The 18,570-nt window shown below is 35.9% G+C and overlaps 1 long non-coding RNA gene across 1 annotated transcript; it reads left to right on the plus strand.

Moving 5' to 3' along the window:
- LOC149796826 (uncharacterized) lies at positions 1-13,561 on the plus strand. Its single transcript, XR_016421737.1, has 2 exons — positions 1-119; positions 12,739-13,561. It is a non-coding gene; the product is annotated as an uncharacterized LOC149796826 (long non-coding RNA).
- The last annotated feature ends 5,009 nt before the right edge of the window (positions 13,562-18,570 follow it).

The raw sequence follows: 18,570 nt of genomic DNA on the forward strand, positions 1-18,570 counted from the left end.
GTAGCCTCCCCCCCCCCCGCAAGCGTATCCATGCGTACGTATTAAATGGACGGTCCCCTACTGATCATCCACCCTGGAGAGAATTATTGCGAACGCAAAATCATGGAGCTGTCATGTTGGTGAGTATAAACAAGATCGTATTGCATTTTGCCAGATTACGGGACTGCAGTTTGGTGGTAACCACTTGTATAACGATGTCATTAAGAACAAAAGCTGCTTATAGGGGGAAAGGTTTGCAATGTCTGTTTTTACGGTGGTTTTAAGTTGTGAGTGACTAAATGCACATTATGCAGGGTTACTATATAGAAACACAGAAATACACATGTATTTACATGTTCTTGGTGTATATATCGAAGTACACACAGGAATTATGATTTGTTTTTGTTTGAATAATAATATAAAGCAAACTAAAATATGAGTTAAGTGATTATGACACGAATTATTCACTTTTTTCCTATTCATAGGAAAATTCATGTAATGGCGCCAATCGGGCGTACTTGATTTAACAGAAGATTCGACGACATTATATTATATATTTACTTTAACTTTTAATGATACGGTTTTTGATACGTACATATGAATTAAACCGAATTACACTGTCCATTTAAATTTAAGTTGGCTCTATTCCTATATTCAGTAAGACTTTTTCCCCATAATTAAGGTTACTACTCACACAAACATGCCTCAAGGCATACTACGTAAGCAAGAGCAAAATAAGCCTAAGTAGCTTATTTCCAGGCATAACATCAATGTAATGTACCATTTTGTTCAGAACATCACACATAATGATATGAAAATAAGAAAAGTAATTGCATCCATTTTTATATTTGTTTTACGGTAACTCTCTACAGTTCTATATTTTGCATAGAGTTAGAATTTTAAAGAAAAAGAATTTCTCCTTGTTTCCTCACTGGTTATATTGGCTATTTAAAAAAAGATTTTGTATATCTTAGGTATTGTCCTGTTCAAAGAACCTTTGATTGTTGTTGTTGTTGTTGTAGGGTTTAACGCCATTTTTCAGCAAATGATAGGCTGTATTAGTGGTTGAGGAAGAACCCGGGAAATCCCTGGAAAGAACCACCGACCCTTGAGAAGCTACTGGCAAGCTTTCTCACATACCCACATTGGCCGAATCCGAGACATGAACCTGCGCAGACAGAGGTGAGATGGCAGTGATCCGTAATGGAGAGCGCTTTAGACCACTCGGCCACTCAGGGCCCCAAAGAACCTTTAATTCCCTTTATTTTGGTATATGATTGATGGGTTTAATATGAGTTATTAAGTACACAGCTTGGCCTTGCTCCAGATATGCGCCTTTCAGAAAAATGCTAGCTTCATTTGGTCATTTTCACTCATTAAACTTAGAGGTAAATTGTATGAAAAAAAGAGCCTATAACTTTTTTTACATTTTATATTTTTGGTAATTTATTCATAACTTTCAGAAGCTGGTATTGTCCAGTCTGGCAAAATTCATTTTCCTTTGATTATCTGCTAAGGAAATTGTACTTAACACTAATTCAGGCTAAATTTTTTTAGCACAAGGGAAGAGCCATTTTATCTAGCAATGTATTTATGTACAGTTTCCAAAAGTACAGTATCCAAAGAAATGTCAGCCACATTACATCAAAGAAGCAAAGAGGTATGCCAACATAATCTCTACTGTGCATGTTTTAAATGCAAACAACTTCACATTACATCTATCACTCGCTCAAAAGTATGTAATAACTGGTGAGCACCCCTTTATCATACCACCTATGTTCCAGAACAGAATGATCAGCCGTTCATGATACCTGTCCAGCAAAGTACAACCTATTGACAAATGCTATAACAGAGAAAAGTAAATAATCTGTATCAAAATCACTCAGATCATTTTTAATTTTGTTCTATATTACTATTCAAACAAAAAAACAAATAATAATTCCTCTGTGTACACTGATATATATATATATATATATATATATATATATATATATATATATATATACAGAGATGTAAATGCATGTGGATTTCAGTGTGAATTTCAGTCTGTTTTGGTTTTTCAGTGCATTTTGGTGTTTCTATGGCACCCATGAAATGTAGTTATAGGTTATAGCTGAAGACAGTTACCATGGAGTAATTGAGGTACAGGCACATGATAATAGCAACGGGATGAACTTTTTATCTTCAGAATTTTAGAATAAACAAAAATTAAATGTTTATTGCAGAATTCAAATGTGCTGACTTTAAAAATGAATTCCTACTCCTCATATCTTTTCAGATGTATTCACAGGAAGCAAACGCATGTACCGTCCACCATTTTTCATTTTGGTCTGTTTTCAGTGTTTCAGTAGTAACCGCTAAATGCAGATATATGTCATAGCTTAAGACAATTACCACAGAGTACGGGCACATGATAATAGCAACAAGATTTTTTTTTTATTCCTTCAGAATTTTAGAATAAATAAAAAGGAATGTTTGCTGCATAATTTGAGTGTGTTAAGTTTAAAAATGAATTCCTCTTCATCATACCTTTTAAGATAAATTCACAGGAAGCATACTCATGCACTGTCCACCATTTTTAATATAGGTCTATAGGTCTTGGTCACTTTTTGCAAAATATTGACCTCATGTTAATTCAAGCTGAAATTTGCATATTTCTTACATATGGTTATATAAAAATGTTGAGTGAACATTCAACTATAAAAATAAATAGACTTTTCTTATGTTCCAGATACTTCGGAATCCTTTTCTGTGCCTTTTTATCAAGTACCCCTGTGAAGTTCTATATGACTTCCTGTTAGTCGTTGGGGTGGGATGCTCCCAATATTTATTTGAATTACTGAGGAATTCCCACCCTGGCTCGTTTTTGTAGGAAGTGAAATTAGTGATAGAGAGAGGTAAAGCTCCGAGCCCCCAGTCAGCAATACCAACAATTAAATTATTAAGAACACAAGGGTGAAATCCAAAAGAATAACAGTTTAATACATAATACAAATTAAACGATATTAAGTTCTCAACCAATCTACTTCCTCTCGACCATGTGACAACCTATTTCATCACGTGATTTTAGTGTGAGATGGCTTTCCCCTGTACTTGATTTCTACTCATCTGAGTTTACTATGCCAACTGCTTTCCTCCTTCCGGTGTTCTCCGATTCTTCTTGTCCTCCTCCCCTTTTGTCTTCCTTTCTTATCCTCCTTTTCTTTCTCTCTTTCCTTCAACGAGGCTTGTTACCCGCCTAATTCTATTCTCTATTTCTCCTTCCGGCGTTCTCCGCCTATTTCTATCCTGTCTCTCTGAGACTCGGGACTTCTACTCTGTCCCCAAAAGCTTCCTACGAAAAACACAAGGACGTTAGTATTTGTGTTAGCCATTTCGCTCACACTAAATCAACAATCAATTAATCGTCAGATCAAGGTTATCTACATCTTTGGTCACGCATTCATGCACATCGAAAAACTCACGTTCTTATAGAAACAACGTTGCAATAAGAGCGGTATCCTACTTATCAAACAGAAATCACTAAATTGCGTCACATATATATATATATATATATATATATATATATATATATATATATATATATATATATATATATTCTTAATCTCATTATTCTCAACAATATCACAATAATCCGACGCATTTCTGTACTTTACACTCCCACAAGTGTACACAAATATTCAAATATTCATATTATTTAAATTTACACGCTGCAGCCATTTTACAAGCTACCATTTAATTCACAATGGCAAAATCTAGAATATCACATGAATAAATATACTAGTTTACTACGAAGTAACTAAATAGCGAAATACAGTACTAATTCTGACGAGCGAGCAATCTACATAATCTCAGCTCATTTCTCAAGTGCGCATGTAAATTAAACAATACAAGCGTAATTCTACGTGCTAACGATTCTAGTAGGTAAATATACATACTGCACTTAATTACAGTTACAATGCCATAACATTCTGCAACAATTGAGCAAATAACTCACTGACCTTTACGAAGCTTTCTGTCCTTAGAATGTACTAAGAGTTTTCCTGCCAAACCACGAGTGGCTCCCTCGGAGTGAGTATATTCTGCTTTACCAGTACGACGGCTTACAAATCACTAATTCGTTATCAGTTCAAATGACTGTTAAGTTCTGATTCGAATTGATGGCCCCTCCCTTCCTCAGTTCTGATTAGATATCAATTCTACCCCCAGTCAGTCCAGCTTAACAGACGAGCCTCAGGCCATCTGTCAAGCGGAGAGATTTACAATAGCACCGAGGGTCCTTTGTTCTTAGAACAAAGCTTTTAACATCTATATGCGAGCGATAACACCTAACGAAGGGTTCTTGTACAAACAAAATCGCCGTAACAGTGCAGGGTCAACAAACTCATTGCACTAACCCATTCCTTTGTTCCTGACTTACGTAATCACGGGCAGGCAAACGTGACAACCCCCCCCCCCCCATGTTTGTATGAAATACTATATTCTCGAGTCACACACATGTTGAAATTATATGTTGCTGTCACAATTCATGTTGTGTACGAAATTCAAAATAGAACTCATCTTAATATCTTTTCAATTAAATTCACAGCAGGCATTTAAACACATGCACTGTCCATTTTAACATTGGTCTTTGGTCACTTTTTGCAAAATCTTGACCTCATGGTTATTTCAAGCTGAAATTTGCATGTTTCTTTCATATGGTAATATAAAAAACATTTTGTGAACATTCAGCTTTAATAATAAATTTACTTCTTCATTGCTTCTGGTACTTAAGCCTCTCTGTGCCTTTTTCAAGTACACCCCCCCCCCAATCATTTTTGAATGAAATACCATAATGACTAGTCATCAACAAGTTGAAATGATATTTTTCTGTTAAAATAGTTCATAATCATTGCATTCTTGTATATACACTGTACATACATACATACATGCATACATACATACATACATACATACCTACATACATACCTGAAATCACAGTTTAGTAAACAACAATTGCCACTTTGGAATTATAAGATAATTTTGGTCAATTTTCATATCTGTAAATTAGTGTAAATAAGCAAACAGAAATGTAATGATTTACATTTGACCTCTTTTTGCATTTTTTTTAAACCTCTAAACATCAAAATTTTTAATTAAATAGGCCTACCAATGCATCTAGATATCACCTGTCATTTGTAAATACAAGTCCGAGTCAAATCTTGAAAATACATTACACACCAAAAATTTTGTAACACATTTAGTGTAATGAATGAAAATAAGTTTGTATGATCTGATTCTTTGGTATAATTGTCCGCTTTGTCATACAGTGAAGTTTTTGTGTGTTTTGCAACTCAGTTTATGCCGTATTGATGCCATTGTTTACATTTTTTGTACCCACATGTCAGAGTTACTGTTCTTGATAGCATGGGTGACCTATTAAAAGACTAATTCAGGGGCTTTCCGAAAATATTCTCACACATTGTAGCATTATGTTTGTAAAATGATCTTCCAAGTATTTAAAAAGTATTCATATCTCCATGCATGTATTGATTTATTTAGTTTTACTACATTTTCAAAAATGATGTTCTCATTTATTTCCCCAGAATATGTTGTACAAAAGGCCCAATGTCATATTCATGAAGATACCTTAGGGACAATGGGACCTTAATGTTAAAATAGGGTGTCAGTACTATAGGGACAATGGAAATTCAACATGGGTGGGACTGTAGAGGGACAAGCTAAAGTTTAACATAGGTTGGGACTATTGAGGGACAAGGGAAATCGAACAAAGGTTGGGACTATTGAGGGACAAAGGGAAATTGTTATTGTTATAGTGTTTAACGCCATTTTTCAGTGCAAGATAGGCTATACATGGCGGCCAGTATTATTGATGGAGGAAGAACCCAGGAAAACCCCGGAAAGAACCACCGATCCACGAGAAGCTACTGGCAAGCTTTCTCACATATCCACATTGGCTGAGCCCGAGACTCAAACCCACGAAGACAGAGGTGAGATGGCAGTGATCCGTGACAGAGAGCGCTTTAGACCACTCGGGGGCCCCAACAAAGTGAAATGAATAGGGACAATAGGAATTGAACAGGGGTGATGTCAGGGTACTGGACACTGGCAACAAGGTGGCAAGGGGTTGACAAGAATACACATTTCTGTAGGGACAAATAGAGACATGGTTAGAGATAGGGTTAGAGACATATTACACATACATAGATTTATGAACATAAATCAATCACACAAACAACTATACAACTGACTAAAAATTAGGCAAGAGAGAAATAGATATCTTTTCAAGGCAGTGGAGTGGCCCTGAAATGGGCCTTTGTTTTGTTTTTTTTTATTAAAGAGAAAAAATGTTGCACCAAGGGTCTTTCGCATGTTCCATGTCTGATCTGCATCTCTTTGCCTTGCCACCCACCATGGTGATGATGCAAGAATCCCAGTGGGTAGAAGTTTGAAATCAAAGGACAGCCCAAAGATTACATTGATCTGAATAGGAGTTGATTGAAACGGCAGACAATACCAATCTAGAGGACGATGATAATGTAGCCCCCAACAATTTCATGCATTCCTTGTTCAGTGAAGTACATTGTATTTGAATAAGAAACTGGTCAGCAGCAGCATGGATGTTACCCTTACTGAGCATACCTTGAAAATCTCTTGTTGTACAGCAAAGAAGACAGGAACACCAATCTGGATGCTGGCATGGTATGGAAACCTGTCACAAGAGACAAGTTCAACAAAATATCAGAAGAAAATGTGGGATTTAAAGATTGTTGAAGCAAAATTACACCACCCAACAGCAGTTTAAAACTGATGGATCGCTTGCATTTGGACATTGCAAGAAAAGTATTTGCTGAATGGGGTGGATATCTGATAAGACTGAATCGCAGCAGTACTGCTTTCCATTTGATAACTTGTGATGTTACCAAATACAAAACCATCATCCAAGAATCCCGACTCTACGTATGACGCGTGGAAGTGTTACCTAAACTGGGAAACTACATCAGTCACACTTCGAGCAGAACGATTGGCAAGCATCTGATATGACGTGTGGAAGTGAAAACCTTCACCATTCCCTAGAATCAGCGATCCATGAACGAAGATCATCTTTTCCAAGGACATTTACCCAAACGTTTAATCATTGTTATCGTCAGTAATGCAGCCTTCAACGGAGTCTCTCAAAAAGATCCTTTCTTCTTTCAACACTTTGGTGCGTCTAAGATTGAAGTCAGTTGCAATGGCAGTACCTTGTGTACCAGACCCTTTGAACCTAACTTTGACAAGAAGAATTTAGGCCGTACTTGTCCCTGTACAAAGCCACCAGACAGTTAGGGACCAACAGCAGTCATGGCATTTCATACGATGATTATGCAAGAGGTTATGCTTTGTGGGCTTTTGATTTCACTACAGACCAAGGCAGCGACGAGGGTCATTTTCACCCTCTAAAATCAGGCTAAATTCGTGTGGAACTTCAGTTTACAAAACAACTGGAGGAGACCGTGAACGTCATCTTATATAACAAATTCGACAATAGAAATCAACAGTTTGACAGAAGTCATTCTAGACTATTAGAGTATGGATGACTCTTATCCTTCTTTGAATGGTGAATGGGAGGATATCTTGGAAGCAGAACCAAAAGACAAAGACGAAAAGGTGATGGTGATGGCCAGAACTAGAACAACATTTAGTCTCCTTTTTTTTTCCAAACGCCTGGCAGGAACAATTACAGGGTTGACCAAGAAAGATTGCTGTGGATGTCAAAACGATCATCACAGTCAAATTCAACATGATAATGTCTGATGATGAGTCAAGAAGAAAAATTGGATGAGTATCTGGACGAAGCTTGGAGTCTCATCTCAGAAGAAGCCATGTTGCATCAGTGGTATAAAGACTTGCGTGATCATTCCTCCCCTCCATTGACTGCTTTAGAGATCCATCTCATTGAATCTCTCTTGGCACAGAGTACGGAGATGAAGTGAAGAGATGATTACTTGACAGAGATTTTCAAGCAAAAAGTTAGGGTTGAATTGATGACTTATCATTACCTGTGAAAGAAGAAGAAAAAAATGGATACCTGGGAACTTTATTACCTTTTGAAAAACAGTTTGTACACCACTTCCTGGAATCCTGTCTTGTGCGCTAAAGATGAACTTCCTCATCATAAACCTAAAGACTGAAGCTTATCAACACAGATGACAGTCATCTCCCAGGAACCCACTACTTTCCCCACGATGCTTGCGTGGAGTACTTTGATTTGTATGGATTACCACCTTTGGAAGATGACATCATTAACTTTATGAGAAGAAATGACCAGATGACACAAATCAATAATGTGAAATTACAAGGCACAGATTCCATGGTGTGTGGACCATATTGTGTGTGTTTTCATCATCAGTGCAGCCTTGGATATCCCTTAGAACATTTAGTAACTTATTTTGATTGTGACCCTTCTAGAAACAATGATAAAGTAGATAGATGGTTTTGTGACCATTATGGATATCTCTTGTCTTTAGCTAGGAAACATAGTGTACATCACTGGCCAGATGATCTCCATCAGTGGAAGTCTAACTTGACTTCACAACATTGTCAAGCTTGTAAAAAAAAAAATTATTTAAAAAATGTGTTTATGTTATATGTTGGTTATTGGTTGGTTGAATAAAAATGTTATTAAAAAATTATTCTTTGTGGTTTGTTTTAAAACACTTTTATCACTATACATGCTTTTTGACTTCTGTCTATCCCTCGCCATGAGATGAGCTATAGCTTTCCTATCCAAAAACCATAGGGATGTTTTCTATCACGTCTGCACTTGAGCCATATAAAGCAGTGAGGTCTCCAGTCTGACCATCCATTGTTGACTTGTAAACCTGTGAAGATGACTTCTAATTTAGCTAAACTGAATGAAGCCCATGTGAATTTACATCATGTGAGTCAAAACCTGATACCCAAGCCTATCCTGTTGGATAGCCTGCAGCCAGACAGGAACACAATCTTAGACGATAAGTGATTGCCACAACTCCAAACAAAACAGCCCTTTTCAGGGCTACCCCAACAATCTAGAAAAGACACTACTCTATTGTCAAATGTCTATGTTTGTAGGTTAAAAACTAAAAGTGTGCCTATAAACACTGTTTCTCTGGCTTTGTCAAATAGTGTGTGTGTGTGTGTGTGTGTGTGTGTGTGTGTGTGTGTAATGGGATAGAAATGTGCCTATAAACACTTCGTTTTCCAGACTTGTAAGATAGTCTATGTGTTTTTTTGTATGTATGACTGGCAATAAAGTGTGTAGGTTAAAAGGGAACATGAGTGTTTCTGTTAGGTTAGCACATTCCTTATTTTTGGTTATGGTGTGGGTATTGTTAGTTTGTGTGTAAGGGAGATGTTTTCCTTCATGTCCATGCTTGAAGTATATAAAGTGTAACCAGTCTGGCTACCCATCATTCACTAATTAACTTCAAAGAAGATGAGCAGAAGCAGCAAATTGTTGGAACTCCATGCCAGGCGACTCCTGGATGAGCTGGCCATGGAGACCGTTGCAGATAGTGCCAGACTTGAGAAAGAGGAGGAAAAAAAGAAGAAAGAAGATAAATGATAAAGGAGGAAAAAAGAAGAAAAGGAGGATAAATAAGTAAAAGAAAGATAAGATGATGGAATGAGAAAATAATGAGGAAGAAGAAAATGAGAAGAGGAAAAGAGGAGGTAGTGAAGGAGGACAAAGATGACAAAAAGGAGAGGATGAATGTAGTGGAGAAGATAAGGTGTTGGTGGAAAAGAGGAAGAGAAGACAGAAATTAGAAGAACAAGAAGAAACCCAAAGGCCCTTTTCAGGGCCCCTCCATTGCCTCAAAAAGATATCTATTCTCCCTTGCCTAAAACGTTTTTGTTGATTTTTGTGTGTATTAGATTTATGTTCATAAATCTATGTATGTGTAATATGTCTATGTCTCTAATGCTATCTCTAACCATGTCTCTATGTCTCTTTTTGTCCTTAGAGTAACATATTATCAGGTAAACCCCTTGTCACACTGTTCCGCCCAATTGAGGTCAGCTCCTTGCAACAACGTTGCTAGTGTTCAGTACTGTGACATCACCCCTGTTCAATTCCTATTGTCCTTAGACAGTCCCTATACATTTCTTTTGTCCATCAATAGTCCCAACTTATTTCCCCATGTTAAATTCGCATTGTCCCGATAGTACAAACACCCTATTTTAACATTAAGGTCCCATTGTCCTTAAGGTATCCCCATTCACTATTTATACACTAAATATAGACATTTGGATTTGGATTTTTTTTTTTAACATAGCTTTTAAAAAATTTTCAGTCATATCACTATGATATCTGCAGTGTGGCAGTTTATAGTGATATCTAGCATTGAGGCAAAATGCCGCAGACATGTAGCATGATGTACCACCCAGTCACTTTATCCTGACACCAGGCCGACCATTCCTAACACTAACCTCTTGATACTAAGCGCCAAGCGAGGCAGCTGTTAGTACCATTTTTGTAAGTCTTTGGCATGACTTGGCCAGGGATCGAACCCACGACCTCCCACATCAGAGGCGGACACTCTAAGCACTAGGCCACTGGAGCCTAAATATAAACAGTTTACATTTAAACCATGAATACATTAGGATGTAACAATGTCGGCATTTTACATAGGAAAGTGGAGAAAGTTCCAAGGGTATTGCGGTTGCCATTTTGAGAAAATCTATTGATTGCATATGCCCTCTAGCATCATCCCCAGTTCCTACAATTAATACAGGGTAATGAATCTCTCAGGACACTTTCTGACCCTTGTTGACTCTGATCTAATTTTTTTATATTATCTGCGCATTTAGTCACTCATAATTTTCACCACAGTAAATAAGATATTCCACATTTTTCATCCATGTACCTTTAAGTACATTGCTTATTTTGAATAGCCATTTTTACTCATAGTTTATCCATTGCTTTGTGTCAAGTATACCTTGGCAAACAAGTCCACCAGTAAACTTCTGGTCTGTACCGTCTACTTGGGAGTGAATTAAATTATTGGGAATTATGTATATAAACAATGAATACCTAAAAATAAGAACAATTCAAATTCAGAAGTTTATTTTCTTTCGTGATCATTTGGAAAATAAAATTTCATACATTTTTTCAACTAATCAGTTTATTTGCTATATTGTATGTGTATCATAGTGGTCATGACCCTTAACTATTTGCATAAAAGAAACAACTTGGTAGAAATGACTTAAGATGTACCGATTGCATGTTTGCCAGGTTAGGTGGAGATATATTATTGATACCGATGTTTGAAAGACTTGCTCTGTAGAATAACTATTCACTTAAGCTATCACCATCCATTGTAAAGTAGACCAGAAATTTACTGGTGGACCTGTGTGCCAAAGTATACATGACACAAAGCTACGCATAAACTTATAACCATTCAAAGTCAATAATGTACATGTACTTAAATGATACACAGAAGAAAGGTATGGAATGTCTTCTTTACTATGGTGTAAGTTATGAGTGACTAAATGCACAGATAGTATTGAAAAATTAGAGCAGTGTCATCGCGGGGTCAGAGAGTGACCTGCATTAGTAAGTTACCTTGTGTAAATTGGTGAGTGTACACAGTAGTACTCCAAAATCAAGTGCCTGTGGATTGAGAGGTCAGGTTTCAAACCACAAGAGTTGTGTAAGTTGGTTCATTCCTTACAGCATTGTGAATTATATCAGTGTCTCACACTCAGTGAATGTTCCGGTTAGCATCATTATATGTAAGTAAAAGTTAAGCAATTCGTTTTGCGCATGAAGTATTTCAACACCATTCAAATCATCATAGAGTGTAACGTATCTCATTAAATATATGCTAAAGCAGAGTTTTTTATGTTGCCATGACCTGTGGAAGAGATATGTTTTTTAAAAAGTGATCAGCTTTCCTATTTGGCTAAAATCAGCCATTATGTAGTTGCCTCCCTTTGATTTCTTTGTAATATAAAAAATGGAGTCTTCCAGAACTCGGGACAGACATACATGTACACAGACCAGTCTTTTTCAGCATGTATTAACTGAATGGTGTTGTGCTGTATGTTAATATGAGTTGTGTTTAAGAGAGACAAATTCGGTGATTTTAGCTACATTTCCAGACACATGAAAATTCAATGAGATATTGATATCATTCATGATACTGTGTGAAAAAAAGCTACAATCACAAGAGTCTGACAAGCATCTTTCTGACCCCAGAATTTCAAGAAGACTGAAAATGCTACAAATATCTATTGAACAGACACATCTTGCAAGCTTGTCTGAATCAGATTCCTGTTTTTCCAGGGACTTTTTTCTTCCCAGATATCAAACTGTATCAGCTGATTTTGTTCAGTGAACTTTGAGGAAAGTAATGAGGTTGTATAAATGTAGGCAATTTTCTCAAGAATTTATACTTGTGTTTTCATTTTTTTATAAATTGCCATTGATTCTGCTTCAGAGGTCTTGAGGAATCAAGTAATTTTATTGTCTGTTAGTTTTTAAGAAGTACTATTATGATGTCACAACCCTTTGAAAATAGATTGTGACAGCTGTTTGTGACAGTCTTTTGAAAATGGATTGTAAAGCTGAAATTTAGGATCTCTTTTAAGGATGATCATGAACAAAACTTAGATTTGTTTCTAACACTTGTCAAGTGATTTTGGAATGTTGAACTTAAATGCTTATGTTGTATTGCCAAACAGGTAAATAGCCCAATTTGTGTCCATGTTACATGTTGTAATCTTTTTCAGTGGATGGTATCTGAATCATACAAGAGGCAGGGAAGGACGAAGGTTTTTTCTGAGATGATTTGTTTAGAAGATGCGGTTCACTGTACTTCAAGATGGCTAACATTCTTGTTTGTCAACTGAAAATGTGCTATTTTAACAAATGTGGCGAGGGTGGAACCTAACCATCTGACATCATTGACTCCCTCCCAACACCATCTGGATTTCTATACTGAAGTGGAGTAAAATACATCTAAAGCCAAAAGGGGAACAAATGTGGAGATTTTGTCTTACTGGAGGAAATGGCTGTGAGAAATTCTTTATTCTGAAGACCTTGCATTTCTGTGAATCTGCCTGAATTTCTGTATATTATTAGGCCAAACACAAAAATATGTTAACTTTGTTTATATTTACTGTGATTTTTTTGTAAAAATAATAATTTTTATCTATGGGTGAAAGTGTGCTAGGGTTTGCAATGAGAAACAGAGACAATTGAGAACACATTTTTTTGTTTCAACACATTGGGTATGAGTCAGATCATAAACCCACTAATTCTTTTTTATTTGCTACATGCAACAATTTTGCAAGGAAAGCAGAATGCTTTATTTAAAATAAGACCAAACATAACAACTTTGATTTTCCACACCGTAGACCTAAAAATGTATTGTCTTGCTTCATTCTGTCTTAACAAGTTACTGATTGCAAGAAATATGGGCTAAATGATAATTTTGGATCATTTAAACAATTTCACTTCATCATTGTTGTACCACATAAAAGGTATTTTGTATTATTGTTTAGAAAGTTGCCAGCTTTGTTATGTTTGAGATAAAACTCACCATCAAAGATATCCTCATTATTATCAGGGTGTTTTCTTTCCCCCCCCCCTTAATTTATGCAAAAACATCTGATAAAATCAGTCTTTTAAATAATTGTTCTATTTGGTGAACTAATGGAATCTTTTCAAAATATGATACACTATTCTTCCCAGTCCAACCATGGTCACATATTGGACATCATCATTTCTTTCAAGAGAAATTCACATTTTGCACAGTATTTACGACATCAGTGGTGCCTAAAGATTACTAAAATAAGCTTTCAACTGGTAAAGAGATTGATGAATAATATTTTCTGCCAGGCAGACAGAAATTAATGTGAGTTGATCAGCTAAACATGTGCAGGTGATATTGTACCTTAATGCAAATGACAATACGGAAAATGCACTTTGAGTGAAAGTTATGAAGCAACCATTGTATATTGGCTTGTCAGTATGATTGTGTTCATCCTGATACTCATATGTGACTTATTTTCCATCCCATTGTTGAAGATATGTACATACATGTATTTATTTGACTTTAATACTTGGGTTATTAAGTTTTACAGGCATATCCAACCCTATGGGCCACATTATGCTGCTCGCGACCATATAGTCATTTTGAAAATATCCATTTTAATGAATCATTGCATCAGATGATGCCAGGATTCTGGAAGTTGACAGGTGTGAAAAAGATTTTTTTTGTGGGCTTGGTTGGATCTATATGTTGATATCTTAATAAATCATGAAGTTGTTGAAATTGTCAGTTTGTAACAGATGTAGACATAGCAGGAAAAGCAATGTGCTCACTGTGTGTATACCTGATTAGTTATGGAGGCAAGCACATTGTATAAATTAAAAAAAGCATAAGAATAAGGCAAAAGCAAAAGCGACAAACTATTCATTGGATTATCTTGTGAAAGATAAAGATACTAAATCTAGTCTGGCTCCAGACAATACTGTCCCTGCAACTGCTGCTGTAGTTATGAAGATGATCATCATAATGCTGGTGATCACATTTATAAGCTTTAAGGGGCTTTAAGAGCCCCCTGAGTTCCTACTAAGCTTTGCCCTGTACTGATTTGGAACTTAAGTAGCCTGCAAACCCCCAGCAAACATTTTAGGGATTTTCAACACAGTCCATTCTCATCCCATATTAGTGATAAGGAATGTTCTTGCTCAGTGGCCCATGACCTTAAGCATTTTATCTGTTTTGATCCAAAGCGAAATATGGTTGGATGCCCCTTTAATGCTTTGGTTATTTAGCTATGTAATTTTACTTTCTTTTAGCATGGTTTTAAAACTTTTTTTACTTTTCAGAGGCTGTAAGGTTCAGAATATTGTTGTGTATATTTATCTTGTGTGCTTGACCTTTTTTGTCTATGATTGAGGGTTGAGTTCTGACCTCCCTGACTATTGTCTTGTCTGATTATTGTGTCTATCTAACTTTTGTCCTTTTTAAAAAAAATGATGAAACAGATGTTACTTCAGTTTGAGTTCAAGGCCTAATCTTATTTACAAACTCACAATGTTCTGGAAGTAAACTTGTAACCCTTATCCTGCGAATTTTATTGCATCTTAGGTCAAGTGAAAGTAGTAAATAAATGATTCATTCCTGTTTTAAGTTCAGTATATGGAATCATTTACTGTTGTGTTCAGATGTAATTTGAGACAAAACATTTATTTAAAATTATTCAGTGGATTATAAAGTGCTCATTGACTCTTGTACTAAACACTACTTTGGGATTATTGTGAATTGATTCAACGATACTCTGGATTATATAATTATGATACATCAAGACAGTTCATACATCAACATGTTCAAGACTAGAGGTATATCAGCATGTTCAAGATTAAAGGAATTCATTTGGAACATTCTTTACTTATGGACTTGTGATAGAACATATAGAATTTATTCACAATAGTATAAGTTTCGCTTACATATGGAACTTTGAGAATAATTTTTTTTATTGATTTTACTAAACTTTTTGGTTTTACTTCTTTCTCTTATTTTGTTCAAAAAACGATCAAGTTGTTTTTTGTAAATAAATTTATTTCAGAAATAGTTTTAAAAAATTCTCATGTATTTAGATTGATATTACATGTTACCTCTTTTTTAATGCAACTCCAACATCTTTATTGTCACAACGGGTATTCTTGAATTGTCAGCTGTTAATCTTGCATGCAATATTTTTACAGTGATGAAATTTGCATCAAATTGATAGCTTGTGCAAGCTTGTTTTCAGGGGCCTGGAGTGGCCAAGTGGTCTAAGGCCTTTGCTTTTATTGATCACTACCTTCTAACCTCTGTCGACATGGATCTATGTTTCTGGTTTGCTCAAGGTGGGTATGTGAAAAAGCTTAACTGGCTTTTCTTGGGCCAGTGGTCCTTGTCTGTGTTTTCTCAGGTTCTTCTTCAACCATATATAGCCCATCATGTGATGGAAGTTGGTGGTAACCCCACAAGAAGCTTGTTTTCTACTTGACTATGGTTGCATAAACTTGGCCATTACAATATTTAGGACTCTGCAGGCTTGCAGTATAGACCCTCACAAGATTGTCAGCTTAATGCAGGCATGCCTCAAGGTTCCAAATACTAGCTTGCATGGTAACACTTTCTGTGCCAGCTTCATACAAGCTTATGTTGTCTCAAGCTCATATGAAGAGCTTGCAGTTTCAGTTTGGGTGGAATCTTTATTTGTGTCATTGTGTCTGTTTGGATACTTGTGTTGATGATAAGTTAATTTTGTGGGACTTTCGTTTGTGTTGATTTGTATGCATATTTTATTCTTACATATACATGTAAGTACAAAAGCTTTCTTAGTACTTTAACTGTTTGACACTAAATATTGAAGTGGATGTTTCAGTGTCATGTAGTATTTCTTTCATAAGGCTATATTGCATGTTGCATTTCTTTTCCCTCACTCTCATTGACATTAAGAGGTTAGTGTTAGGACTGTTCGGCCTGGTGTCAGGATAATGTGACTGGGTGGGACATCGTGTTACATGTCTGCAGTATGATGCCTCAGAGCTAGACATCACTATAAACTGCCACACTGCAGACATTGTAGCAATATGACTGAAAAATGTGTACAGCTACGTTAAAAATCCAAATCACACACACACACTCTTTTTGAAGTGTGATTTTCATGGACTCTGACAGTTTAGAAGATTATATGATAAGATCCTAGTCATTTATTATTGAATGGGTCTCTCTTGCTTTTTCAATTTGCATTTGGTTTTTTCTTCACATTTTTTTAATTTTTACCAGGGTATGTCAGCATTATGAGGCAGTGGCATAACCACAACAACATCCCATTGCTCGTCCATTTCTAAATGCAGTGGATGATTTATGCCAGGCAAGTTTCAGAATTACTCAGGTAACAGAAAATATTCCCATCATACTTAGGGAACTCTGCCTTATACATACATTCTAGTCATAGATATATGTACATTTCCTCTAATCCTCTCACCCCCACCCCCACCCCACCCACCCACACACTATATGCCTGGTTTACACTTGATTTTCCATATGATTCTATATGGGGGAAAAATGATGCCTGGTAATTATATTTTGATTCCTTTTTTTAACTGTTAGAGAGTTTTTTGAGAAAATATCTGAATTACAGTCATATCAATTTTGTGTTAGACATGCAAATTTGTCTTCTAAAAAATTAACAGATGATTTGTTTTGAATTTCAAGGAACTTATGATTTTGTTGTTGAATGTAAATTGTTTAAAGTCTGTTTAATTTTTCTTTGTTACTGCAGTTAATTGTAGTCCTTATGTTGATCTTGCAGTCCAGTTTTCTTTTACCATTTTCTTTTTAAATCATTAAAGACATAAATCGTTATTTACTCGTTGGCCAATCGAACCATTTATATTCCATATTTTGTTCCAATGCCAGTTCAATGCATTTCTTTGCGAAGGGTTAGCCGTCACTTGTAACCACCTATATTTATCTAGCTCCAAACTGTATCATGCAGCTGGTAGGTTTGGAGTTCTAAGATCAAGGTAGTTGGTAGAAAAATGCCATAAGATGGGCATATAATGTGCTCTGTGGTACTCTTGTTGTTTTATACCTGGAGTAACTGTCACATATCACTATTTTGGGGCCATCTTCAAAATTAAAACTGTGGACTTTTGAGAGCGTCATTCTACATGCTTTTACCATAAACCCATGTGGCACTAATAGGAAATTTTGGGGGCTTTGAGTATGCATCTTAGCCACCCTTGTATATAAATTTCATGAATCTTCAGTGCATGCAGTAATAGCAGTATGGATTTCATAGTGCACAGAGAAAAGAGTGTTTAGGCATGCTACTTTGCATAAGATTTCTTTCTGAAAATAACTATCGGTTTTACTCCAAAATTGTTTTAACAGGAGCAAACAGCAAATTTGTGAAATAGTCTAAGAATTTACGGAGTGTTCCAACTGCTTGGAGCTTCCCAGAAAATGAGACTTTACATGTACAAATCTCATACTTTATTTATTTATCATGTCTTTCATGAACTTAAGAAGTGACAGAAACTTTACAAGGGCTTTTCATTTTCTGCAATAGTAACTTATATCCGTTGAAAAACTAGAAACTGCTAAGGTACCTACTTCCAGACATTTCTTTTCACAGAGTGGAATTTTCTGTAAAGCCAGAATTTCTTCAATTAGAAAAAAAAATGTGTTTGCGTTACTAACCCTAGCACTCCCCCTCCCCCACCGGTTTAAAAAAAGTCATTTTTTAAAAAATCCCGAAATTGATTTGTAGTTTGATCCAGTGCAATAGGAAATGTAATTTTTTTTTGTTTTGGCGTTACCACGGGCTATTTAATTTTTTTCATTTATATAATGGATGTGATAAGTTTTCTTGTCCACATGCCAGAGTGAGAATTTATTCAAGCTATATGTTTTTGGGAGCATGAAATTTTATTTATTTTGGGAGTAAAATATTCCAGACCTCACCCTATTCTGAAAATTGAATGTGCAGTCACTTAGTTCAATGCAACAATTTCTGAACTCATTTTAACCTGCAAATTACTATTGTTTTAAG

Source organism: Sinohyriopsis cumingii, chromosome 6 (assembly GCF_028554795.1).
Source record: "Sinohyriopsis cumingii isolate HCF-2022 chromosome 6, ASM2855479v2, whole genome shotgun sequence".
In the NCBI taxonomy this organism is placed as follows: Eukaryota; Metazoa; Mollusca; class Bivalvia; order Unionida; family Unionidae; genus Sinohyriopsis; species Sinohyriopsis cumingii.